At 41.7% G+C, this 13,364-nt stretch overlaps 1 pseudogene; it reads right to left on the minus strand.

Moving 5' to 3' along the window:
• Positions 12,044-12,871, minus strand: Rpl15-ps6 (ribosomal protein L15, pseudogene 6; annotated as a pseudogene).

Here is a 13,364-nt window from a genome sequence, read left to right on the forward strand (position 1 = left end):
TGGGATTGGTGGCAGCAGTAGGCAATGCTGGCCTTGTAAACATCTCCAACAGCTGCTTTGTAAGCATGATTATTGAGAGCAAAGCATATCGTCAGTCTTGGGACATCTCTGTCACCAATTTACTCACCACCTACTCAGCTGCTCTTTTGGAGTGAATCTACATATGAGCATCACTGGCAAGCTGGAATAGAACAGAGTGGTAAAGAAGTGGCCAGCTACACATGGCACAGAAAAGAAAAACACTATAGCTTTTCACTCATAGTTGGTTCACTACTGGAAGAATGGGGGAAATATTGGAACACTGCAGGAGAGCGTCTGCAAACATCAGCAACAATACCATACTGCTAGAATTAACTACTGTGAAAACTGAAAAATTCACCTTCCAAGATTTGAGAGACATTCCAAATTCTCAATACAAAACACTACCCCCCCCCACACACACACACAGAGAGAGAGACAGAGAGAGAGACAGAGAGAGAGACAGAGAGAGAACAATATTTTGTATGGAGAAGCTTGATTACCAAACTGCACTAACTTAACACACATTGGCATGCAGCATTGGGTGGGCTACAAATGGAACTCTATGAAATTCAGACTTATAATAACCCAATAAAAAGCTCATAGCAATGCATAGCTTGTTGGTATGTTGGGATATTTCTATCGTATACAGGTCAATTTTTCTAAGATGATCTTAGGCCACTTTAAAGCATATGAATATATTGTCAACTTTTTAGATACATGCATAAAAAAAGCCTCACAAATTCAATATGACAGAAGTCAGGTTAGGTGCCTGTAGTAGAATGAAAGAAATCTAGAAAATCTAATGAACTCAGTTTCCTCCAGTTGTATTGACAGGCTTCAAAAGCTAAGATTGTTATTCAACAGACCTGGGAAGAAATTTGGATTAAGATGTTTTGAAGGTTTTACAGGATTCATGGAAGAAGAAAGAGGATGGCACTGTTGAACATCCAAAAATGAAGTAGTTTTCATTATCTTCAAGTTTTCACTCTGGCAAGATAAGAAAGTGAAAAACAAAAACAAAAACAGCAGCAGCAGCAACAACAACAACAACAAATCAAGAGTTAGAATAGAAACTCTGATGTCCTTGAATGGCCGTTAATCCTTCCTGGATTGTTGGGGGAATGAAATCCTGCAAGCCAACGTGACATAAAGCAGCTCTTAGCCTTGGTTGTCCATCTGATGCATGGGGAGACACTGCTCTAACAGGGAGCATTTGGTCCCATCTCCAGAGGCTCCTTTGGGTCGGGCCAAAATGTTTATTCCCAACACATCAGTGATATTTACGTTAATGCAGGAAGAAGCACACAAGCCACAGATAAAAGGTGGTTTAGTACCAGCCAAGTCAATGATCCCCTGGCACTTACAAAGCAATCCTTCTAATTCTGTATTTTAGTTTTATTCTGGATAGAACTTTGTTTTCTCCCCAACACATAGGTGATCATTTCTAAGATGCTAATCAAGATAGAAATGCAAGATAAGCATTCAGATTCTCTTTTTTAATAACTACATATCACAACAATAAACTAAAACTTGGCCATCTGTAGGGGAGTCCAGTGATTTCTTCCACTGGCCAAACTCCTGCAGGAAGGTGGTAAAAACTGACACAAATGGCTGCTCTGTTCACCCCTCTCATGTACCTCCTCCTGTCCTCTCTCTCCTCTCCCTTTCCTTTCTTCTTCCTCCCTTTCCTCTCCCTCTTCCTTTTGCTCTTCTGCTTTACCTCTCTCTGTTCTTCCAACTTCTTCTCCAACTACATAAAAATTAGATTGATTCTTCTCTTGATTTTTCTATAGAATCATCTCTGCATAATATTAAATCTACTATATAGTTCCCATTTTTAAAAAATAACTTCTGCTTTTATATTTTAAAACTCTCTTCTCCTGTGTTTGTAGAATTTTTTGCCCCCTATAATTTGGTTAAATGTTAATTTTTTTTTTTTTATTGACTTTGGTGATTGATACTAAGGATGTTGTTCTTGGTGAAATTTTAAGGCTTCTTTTGTTGTTGAAGCAGAATCTTATGTCACTCGTGGAGCAGTGTTGTTTATTATACTATCACACTTCCTTACCTGGGCTGGTTAGCTTTTTTTTTTTTTTTTAAACAGGACATCAGCTAGAGTCATTTGGGAAAAGAGAACCTCACTTGAGGAATTGCTGCCATCAGGTTGGCTTCAGACAAGACTGTATGATATTTTCTGAATTAACAGTAGATGGGAGAGGGTTCTACCCACTGCGGATAGTAGTTCTGGGTTGGAGCAAAAGCAAGCTATGAGGAGCAAGCCAGGAAACAGCACTCCTCTATGGCCTCTGCTTCAGATCCTGTCTCTAAGTTCTCACTGGGCTTGAGTTCCTGTCTATCCATGATTGTAAGTTGTAAGATGAAATAAAGCCTTTCCCCTCCATAGCTTTTGAGCATGGTGTTTATTATCAATAGAACTCTAACTAGGCACTAGGCTAATGTGAAATTAGCAAAACCTCTTGCTATACTATTTTTATCTTTACAAATTCAAGGCATTTACCACTTACAGTTTTACTTTTTATCTATGCTACTTTATCTTTTTTTCCTTCCCCTAGCCTCAAGGAAGTCTGTGAATCTCACAGTACTAGAAAATGTATTACCTCTGGACCCAACCACATTCCCACCCTGGTCTATGAAAATTCTGCACCAGAGAGATTTTTTTCAGCACAGGTCTCCGGTCTACACAATATAATTCTGGAACCATTCTGGAAGGACACATTATTTAGATTTTCTTGATCATTCTCAAGTGCTGTTGTTTACTCTGGTTTGGGGGTTTTGTCAATTGACTTCAGATACGTTTATACTCCTTTTGTGGTTTTCTGCATTGGGAATAAACTGACAAGTTTATCCTCAAGCTGAGTGGATCCTTCCATGTTTTACTTTTGTCTTGGTCACTGATAACACAGAGCTGCCATCCCTGAACACACAGATAATTGGTTTGAAAATTTAACTATGGATAACTACTCAGGAATGGATACAGCTAGATCCCATTGAACTGAAATTTCTAGGGCTTGTCACATAGCTCAGGGAAAATGATGCCAAATATTCTTGGTAGTCTTCATTTCTCTATGAACTCATCATTCAAGGCTCAGGGCAATGGTTCCTATATGGAATTTTCACTAAGTCTTATAATTTTTATCTACCAATTTCCATAAATCTAGTGCCCTCTCTGCATTATTACAGTATCTCTTGTTACTTGCCTAATTTAACACTTCTAATACAAACCTTTGCATTTTTAGTATAATTTTTCCTGTTATATAAGTAGTCACCATTAACTTTAAGCTATTCTAACTTATTTATATATTCTAGCTTTTTATATTCACTTAAAAACCTTAACATGCTCACTTATTTTAATAAGCCCACCATCAAATAATTGCAAATAATTTCTATTGGTCAGTTACAGTTTGGGATGTTTGAAATTCAAAAGCAAATTGATATGCATCCACCTGACATACCCAAAGGGATTATTGTCTAATTCTAAGATTCTTCCCACAAATACAAGAAAAAATGTGCTTGCATTTTATGAGTGTTACAGTCAAACATGTAGAAAGGATTTTTCTTGCGGGCGCCCAACTGGCCAGGAAGAACGACACTGCAACAGGATCCTTCTGCACACGTTTATTCAGTCCTGTTTCTTCTTGTTTATATCTCCCTTGTTTATATCTCCCTTGTTTATCTCTCTCTCTTGTTTATATATCTCCCTTGTTTATATCTCTCCCTTGTTTATATCTCCCCGAACCCTGGGCCTCTCACTCTTTTATACTCTCAGTTCACATCCACGCACAGCAGGCCACGCCACCTCACCAGGTAGGCAGCTTCAGATAATCAGGGCAGCAGGGGCATATCTCCATCAAAATGGATTCACCAGTATCCTGGTACACCTGCGCAGCTCTCAAGATATTTGTGGCTTATATGAGGAAGTCAGGTGCAAGTCATACGACTTAGCTGCAGTCCCTGGCGCCTTTGGGACTGCCGCCACACTCGCTCCTCACAGATTTTTGGACTTTTAAATATATTTCTATATTTTATTTTTAATTCTCTGTCTCTCTGTTTCTTTCTGTCTCTCTGTCTCTCTGTCTCTCTGTCTCTCTGTCTCTCGGTCTCTGTCTCTCTCTCTCTCTGAGTGTGCGTGTGTATGTGTGTGTGTGTGTGTGTGCACGCACACGCATGCAAGTGCCATGGGGAACAGAAAAGGGTGTTGGCTTCCTTGAAGCTGGCATTATACGTGGGTATAAGCCACTTGGTATGTATGGGTGCTAGCGAATGAATTTGGATTCTAATATAGGTGCTAGGAACTGAACTTGGGTACTGCAAGAGCAAAATATTGTCTTAATCACTGAGCCATCTCTCCAGTCATTTAGTAATTTCCAGTTCTTTGAGAATTTCATACAAGATCTGTCGATATTTATTCTTTCACCAACTCCTTTCAGATCCAGCCCTCCCTTCCCTACTCACTTAACTGTGTTCTTTTCTGCCTCATCATCTAAGTCCATTCTGTTCTCCCCATAAGTTATAAATGTGGGTGAAGCATAGTTGAATTACCAGAGGCTACATTCTTAAAGAAAACCTTCCTCTCCCAGTAGCCATGAATTGCCAGTAGCTTCTCAGGTAGGTGTGAGGCCTGGTGTCCACCTTCCCTCTTCTCGCTGGGATTTAGTTGGCTTAAGGTTGCATGGAGCTTGTCCATGCTATAACAACTGAAGTGCATTCATGTGTGCAGCTGCCCTACTATGTCAAAAACAAAAAAACAAAAACCCACCAACCTATCCTTGGAGTCAAGTCATTCATTGGCTCAAGCTTTTATATTATTTCTAACTGCCCCCTCTACTTCAGTCATGATCCTTGAATTTTGATGGAGGAGGTGTGATACAGATATCAGGCCTTTTATTTAAAAAAAATCACAAATAACATAAAATACCTTGGCGTGACTCTAACTAAGGAATGAAAGATCTGTATGATAAGAACTTCAAGTCTCTGAAGAAAGAAATTAAAGAAGATCTCAGAAGATGGAAAGATCTCCCATGCTCATGGATTGGCAGGATCAACATTGTAAAAATGGCTATCTTGCCAAAAGCAATCTACAGATTCAATGCAATCCCCATCAAAATTCCAACTCAATTCTTCAATGAATTAGAAAGAGGAATCTGCAAATTCATCTGGAATAACAAAAAACCTAGGATAGCAAAAACTCTTCTCAAGGGAAAAAGAACCTCTGGTGGAATCACCATGCCTGACCTAAAGCTGTACTACAGAGCAATTGTGATAAAAACTGCATGGTACCGGTATAGTGACAGACAAGTAGACCAATGGATTAGAATTGAAGACCCAGAAATGAACCCACACACCTATGGTCACTTGATCTTCGACAGAGGAGCTAAAACCATCCAATGGAAAAAAGACAGCATTTTCAACAAATGGTGCTGCCACAACTGGTGGTTATCATGTAGAAGAATGTGAATCGATCCATTCCTATCTCCTTGTACTAAGATCAAATCTAAGTGGATCAAGGAACTTCACATAAAACCAGAGACACTGAAACTTATAGAGGAGAAATTGGGGGAAAGCCTCGAAGATATTGGCACAGGGGAAAAATTCCTGAATAGAACAGCAATGGCTTGTGCTATAAGATCGAGAATTGACAAACGGGACCTCATGAAACTACAAAGCTTCTGTAAGGCAAAAGACACCGACAATAAGACAAAAAGGCCACCAACAGATTGGGAAAGGATCTTTACCTATCCTAAATCAGATAGGGGACTAATATCAAATATATATAAAGAACTCAAGAAGGTGGACTCCAGAAAATCAAATAACCCCCTTAAAAGATAGGGCTCAGAGCTGAACAAAGAATTCTCACCTGAGGAATACCGAATGGCTAAGAAGCACCTGAAAAATTGTTCAACATCTTTAGTCATCAGGGAAATGCAAATCAAAACAACCCTGAGATTCCACCTCACACCAATCAGAATGGCTAAGATAAAAAATTCAGGTGACAGCAGATGCTGGCGAGGATGTGGAGAAAGAGGAACACTCCTCCATTGTTGGTGGGATTGCAAGCTTGTACAATCACTCTGGAAATCAGTCTGGCGGTTCCTCAGAAAACTGGACATAGTACTACCGCAGGATCCCACAATACCTCTCCTGGGCATATATTCAGAAGATGTCCCAACCGGTAAGAAGGACACATGCTCCACTATGTTCATAGCAGCCTTATTTATGATAGCTAGAAGCTGGAAAGAACCCGGATGCCACTCAACAGAGGAATGGATACAGAAAATGTGGTACATTTACACAATGGAGTACTACTCAGCTATTAAAAAAATGAATTTATGAAATTCCTAAGCAAATGGATGGACCTGGAGGGTCCAATCACAAAGGAACTCGCACAATATGTACTCACTGATAAGTGGATATTAGCCCAGAAACTTAGGATACCCAAGATATAAGATACAATTTGCTAAATGCATGAAACTCAAGAACACTTTGCCCCTTCTTAGAAATGGGAACAAAACACCCATGGAAGGAGTTACAGAGTCAAAATTTGGAGTTGTGATGAAAGGATGGACCATCTAGTGATTGCCATATCCAGGGATTCATCCCATAATCAGCTTCCAAATGCTGACACCATTGCATACACTAGCAAGATTTTGCTGAAAGGACCCAGATATAGTTGTTTCTTGTGAGACTATGCCAGGGCCTAGCAAACACAGAAGTGGATGCTCACAGTCAACTATTGGATGGATCACAGGGCCTCCAATGGAGGAGCTAGAGAAAGTACCCAAGGAGCTAAAGGGAACTGCAACCCTATAGGTGGAACAATAATATGAACTAACCAGTACCCCGGAGCTCTTGTCTCTAGCTGCATGTGTATCAAAAGATGGCCTAGTCAGCCATCACTGGAAAGAGAGACCCTTTGGACTTGCAAACTTTGTATGCCCCAGTACAGGGGAACGCCAGGGCCAAAAAGGGAGAGTGGGAGGGTAGGGTATTGGGGGGGGGTTGGTATGGGGGACTTTTGGGCTAGCATTGGAAATGTAAATGAGGAAAATAACTAATAAAAAAAAGAGAAAAAAATGGGACTCAGAGCTAAACAAAGAATTCTCACCTAAAGAATACCGAATGGCTGAATAGCATCTGAAAAAATGTTCAACATCCTTAATCATCAGGGAAATGCAATTCAAAAAGACCCTGAGATTCCACCTCACACCAGTCAGAATGGTTAAGATCAAAAATTCAGTTGACAGCAGATGCTGGCGAGGATGTGGAGAAAGAGGAACACTCCTCCATTGTTGGTGGGATTGCAAGCTTGTACAACCACTCTGGAAATCAGTCTGGCAGTTCCTCAGAAAACTGGACATAGTACTACCGAAGGATCCTGCAATACCTCTTCTGGGCATATATCCAGAACATGTTCCAACTGGTAAGAAGGACACATGGTCAACTATGTTCATAGCAGCCTTATTTATAATAGCCAGAAGCTGGAAAGAACCCATATGCCCCTCAACAGAGGAATGGATACAAAAAATGTGGTACATTTACACCATGGAGTACTACTCAGCTATTAAAAAGAATGAATTCATGAAATTCCTAGGCAAATGGTTGTACCTGGAGGGCATCATCCTGAGTGAGGTAACACAATCACAAAAGAACTCAAATGATATGTACTCACTGATAAGTGGACATTAGCCCAGAAACTTAGTATAGCGAGATATAAGATACAATTTGCAAAACACATGAAACTGAAGAAGAATGAAGAGCAAAGTGTGTACACTTTGCCCCTTCTTAGAATTGGGAACAAAACACCCATGGAAAGAGTTACAGAGACAAAGTTTGGAGCTGAGACAAAAGGATGGACCATCTAGAGACTGCCATATCCAGGGATCCATCCCATAATCAGCCTCCAAACGATGACACCATTGCATACACTAGCAAGATTTTGCTGAAAGGACTCTGATATAGCTGTCATTTGTGAGACTATGCCGGGGCCTAGCAAACACATAAGTGGATTTGCTCGCAGTCAGCTATTGGATGGATCACAGGGCCTCCAATGGAGGAGCTAGAGAACGTATCCAAGGAGCTAAAGGGTTCTACAACCCTATATGTGCAACAACATTATGCATATAATAACATATAATAACCAGTACCCCAGAGCTCTTGACTCTAGCTGCATATGTATCAAAAGATGGCCTAGTCGTCCATCAGTGGAAAGAGAGGCCCATTGGACATGCAAACTTTATATGCCCCAGTACAGGGGAACGCCAGGGCGAAAAAGTGGTAGTGGGTGTGTAGGCGAGTGGGGGGAGGGTATGGGGGACGTTTGGGATAGCATTGGAAATGTAATTGAGGAAAATACCTAATTAAAAAGTATAAAAAAAAACACTAAATGCACAGAGCAAAGAAAGAATATTAAAAGCTACAAGGGGAAAAGGCCAAGTAACATACAAAAGTAGACCCACCAGAATTACACCAGACTTCTCAACAGAGGCTATGAAAGCCAGAAGATCCTGGTCAGAGGTCATGCAGAATCTAAGAGAACACAAATGCTAGCCCAGCCTGGCTACTATACCCAGCAAAACTCTCAATCAACATAGATGGAGGAAACAAAATAATCCAGGACAAAACCAAATTCAAACAGTATCTATCTACCAACCGAGCCCTACAGAGGATCCTGGAAGGAAAACTTCAACACAAGAAAGATACCTATACTAAAGAAAAGACAAGATATTAAGCATCTCACAACAAAGTCAAAAGCAGAGAGCCACAAGCATATAATGTAATCTACAATGTGTGTGTGTGAATATATATATATAAAATCAGGAACCAACAGTCATCTCTATTTAATATCTCTCAATATTAATGGACTCAACTCACCTATAAAAAGACATAAGCTAACAAACTGGATATGCAAACGAGATCCAGCATTTTGCTGCACACAAGAAACACACCTCAACAACACAGATAGGCACTATCTCAGAGTAAAAGTATGGAAAAGGGTCTTCTAAGCAAATGGTCCCAGGAAACAGGCAGGAGTTGCTATTCTAATATCCAATAAATAGACTTTCAACCAAAAGTTATCAAGTATGATGAAGGACACTTCCTATTCATCAAAGGAAAAATCCACGAAGAGAAACTCTCAATTCTGAACATCTATGCCCCAAATTCAAGAGCACCCAAGTTCATAAAAGAAACTCTACTAAAACTCAAAAAAACATATCGATTCCCACACAATAATTGTGGGAGCTTTCAACACCCCATTCTTAATAATGGACAGGTCATTGAAACAGAAAATAAACAGAGACACAGTGAAACTAAGAGAGGTTATGAACCAAATGGATTTAACATATATCTACAGAACATTTCATCCTAAAACAAAAGAATACACCTTTTTCTCAGCACCTCATGGTACCTTCTCCAAAGTCAACCATATAATTGGTCACAAAACAACCCTTGAGAGATACAAGAAGATAGAAATAATACCATGCATCCTATCAGATCACCATGGCCAAAGGATGGTCTTCAATAACAGCAAAAACTACAGAAAGTCCATATACGCATGCAAACTGAACAACTCTTTACTCAGTGATAACTTGGTCAGGGAAGAAATAAAGAAAGAAATTGAAGACTTCCTGGAATCTAATGAAAATGTTGACATATCATACCCAAACTTATGGGATACAATGAAAGCAGTGCTAAGAGGCACTAGATGCCCTGGTAAAGAAACTGGAGAGATCTTACACTAACAACTTAACAGCACACCTGAGTGCTCGAGAACAAAAAGAAGCAAACTCATCCAAGAGGAGTAGAAGGCAGGAAATTGTCAAACTCAGGACTGAAATCAACCAAATAGAAACAAAGAAAACAATACAAAGAATCAGCAAAACTAAAAACTGGCTCTGTTGGAGACTATACCATGAGAAAAAGCTTTTCACTGTCTCCCACCCTGAGAAGCCAAATGGCCTTGTGCTAGGAGCCAGTCGTCACTCCCTTCTCCCTCTTCCATTCCTGGCACCTGAGGCTGTAAATGCTGAATTATCTCTTCCTTATCTTTCTGACTCCCATGACTTCCAAGGACATGAGTTATGCACTGAGCCCAGCCTGACAGCCAAGGCTGTTAAGGAGGATCTATGTTCCGGAGATAAGATGCAGAGTGCCCACTGCCTGGCGACTGACTTCGGCCCTTGTGTCCCCTGATGCCCACTTCTTTGTTCTTTGTTAATTCCCCCTAAACCCCTCCCTATTCCCCTTGATGTATGCTTTAAAACCTGGCATTTCAGCCTAATAAACTGAGACCTTGATAGACCCCTCTACTTGGTCTGCAGCTCCTTTTTCTCTTCCTCCCATTTTCTCCCAAGTTTTCGGTCCCCCTCACACCCACGAATAATTGAGTCCCGTGGGACAGGATATGGTTCTTTGAAAGAATCAACAAGATAGATAAACCCCAAGCCAAACTAACTAAAGGGCCAAGAGGCAGTATCTAAATTAATAAAATCAGAAAAGAAAAGGGAGACATAACAACAGAAACAGAGGAAATTCAAAAAAATCATCAAATCCTACTGTAAAAGTCTATATTCAACAAAACTGGTAAATCTAAATGAAATGGATGGTTTTCTAGACAGATGTCACATACCAAAGTTAAATCAAGAGCAGATAAATAATCTATTCATATCACACAAGGAAATAGAAGAAGTCATTAAAAACATCCAAATCCTAAAAAGCCCAGGCCAGATGGATTTAGTGCAAAATTCTACCAGACCTTCAAAGGAACGGTCAGCCCTGGGGCCAAAGGAAGGAAAGGGCAGGGGGAAAGGGGACTCTGGATGGTTCCCATGTGGGCAAGAGTTCTTGGTCCAGTCCATGGCTGGAGTGCAGGAAGACCTTCCAGCAGGAGTTTAGAGGCAGCTTGTCAGGGGAAAGCCTATCCCATTGTTCAGACATGGAGGGCCTTGATGAGCAGAGACAGTCTATGGTTTTAGAGCTTTATTGTAGAAAGGCAGGGGAAAAAAGAGAAGGTAGAAAGAGAAGAGGCCAGCCATGGCCAAGTGGAGGGCAGGGGGAGGGAGAGAGGGAGAAGGAGGGCTAGAGAGGAGAGTAAGAAAGGTGAGAGCTTAAAGAGAGTGAGGAGGGGCCAAGCTCCTTTGAGAGTGGGCTGAGCTATCTTGCTGTTGCCAGGTAACTATGGGGAGGATACCTGACTATTGTCAGGTAACTGTGGGGGTGGAATCTAGCCAAAATGCCAGGAACTTGGGACATTGTCTGTGTGACTTATAGTCACAGAATTATGGAATTGGGGGCTATGGTGTCAGGTACCTGTCTCTGGGAACATGGCTCACTGTTCCATCCCTTGTAGAGTTTTCTACTGGGTCAGTGGTCTGTGTTCATTCAGAGATGATGCACCTAACCAGCAAGAATCTGGAGGCCCCAGGGAGTTTAGAGGTCAGGTGGAGTTGGGGGTGGGGGCATCCACGTGGAAATGGGGTGGGGGTTGGGGAGGAAGTGTGGGATGTGGATCGGACAGAGGGTGGATGGGGAGATAGGGAATGGAATATGGAGTGTAAAAAATAAAAATAAAATTAAAATAAAAAATACTAGTGTGTGTATAGATACATGTGTGTATCTATACATATATAAACATACATAAATATGTGAATATATTATCTATATGATGCTGAGAGAAGCATGTACGTCACAGTATACAAGAAGAAATTACAGAACAACTTTGCTGAGTTGCTCTCTGACACCCCCCCCCCCCGTTCCTCTCTCTCTCAGTGTTACATCCTGATCACAGCTTCATTGCAGTAGGACCAGGTGCCTCTTTTTCTATTGTGTCAAGGAAAGACAACCCAATTATGGGAAATTTATCTATATCTATCTATCTATCTATCTATCTATCTATCTATCTATCTATCTGATACTTAGGAGAACATGTATGTTACAGCAGGCAGAAGGAAGTCAGAGGACAGCTTTGAGAAACTGGTCCTCTCTTTTTTTTTTTTTTTTTTTTTTTACTGTCCTAAATTGTTTATTGGATATGAATTTTACAAATATCATGGTATTAGCGGTAACGGTGGAGCTGGAGAGTATTGCGCCTTCTCCAGGCTGCACGGCGGGAACCACCAATAGTGTGGTGGAACTTGTGGCCCTTTCCAAGGCCACGGCTCTTTCGGCCAGCAGATGTCAGCCCACGCATTTCTCTGTGTTTGTGGACTGGTTTGGTGATCCACTGGGTGTCAGGATTTCTTCTGATAGCTTTATGGAACGGATCAATGAGGATAACCTCAAAAAATTTATATGTGGAATCTTCACCAACCCAGTAGGAATTCAGGACTCTCAAAGCCCCACAATGGCGCCCAGCTCTCTCCTCAGCAACAGACTGAAGGCTTCGGGCAAATTTCAGCTGGTTAACACCATGGTGGACAGGCTTGCCGTAAGTTGCACCCTTAGGAACTGGGCGTTTACGACCACCACTGCGGACACGAATCCTGTAAATGACATAGCCTTGCTTAGCCTTGTACCCCAGTCTTCGAGCTTTATCAGGCCGGGTGGGGCGGGGAGCCCTGTGCAGCGCAGAGAGCTGGCGGTATTGCCAACAGCGGACCCTCAGAAGAAAGCGCATCACGTCGGACTGCTTCTTCCTCCATAGCTCCTGGATGTACTTGTATGCACCCATCTTGGCTCACCCTCTCCACCCCGTATCCTCACTAGGCGCTCGTGCAAGGCAGAAACTCCGAGGCCGTAGGGTCGCCGGGGTCGGATGGCTGAAGACTAGCGCGATTCGCGACGGATAGACACACAAACACCACCCTGCCGCCCTACTTTACATAGGTTCCAGAGGTCAAATTCAGGTTGTCATGCTTGTACAGCAGGTGTCTTTATCTGCTAAGTTCCTTTCTAGAAACATTTTAAATTAGCTTCCAAATTATCAGTCTCTATATGAGGGTTTCATACATATTTCACTTTGGTTGGGTCTCCCACACCCTGCTCCACCCCTGTATCCCTGACCCCTCCCTTGCCCTTTTGCCCCGGTGTTTTTCCACTTTGCTCAATTTTCTTCTCCATCCTGGTCCTTTAGGTACTTCTTTTTCCAGTCACAGGAGCCTCTCTCTAGCTTCCGGACCCTTAGTGTGTGTGTGTGGGGGGGGGGTACCCCCCCCCACACACACACACACATGTACACATGTGCAGAGATAAATAAGGTCTGTGTTAGGATGTGGGTCATATAGTAGTTATTTTCAGGAAAGTTCAAAATGATTTCTAAAGTGGCTGCATCAGCCTCTACCACACCAGCAGTGTGTGAGCCTTTCTTTCTCCTTCCCTGCATAGAGCTT

The sequence above is a fragment of the Mus musculus genome, chromosome 15 (genome assembly GCF_000001635.26).
Source record: "Mus musculus strain C57BL/6J chromosome 15, GRCm38.p6 C57BL/6J".
Taxonomy (NCBI): domain Eukaryota; kingdom Metazoa; phylum Chordata; class Mammalia; order Rodentia; family Muridae; genus Mus; species Mus musculus.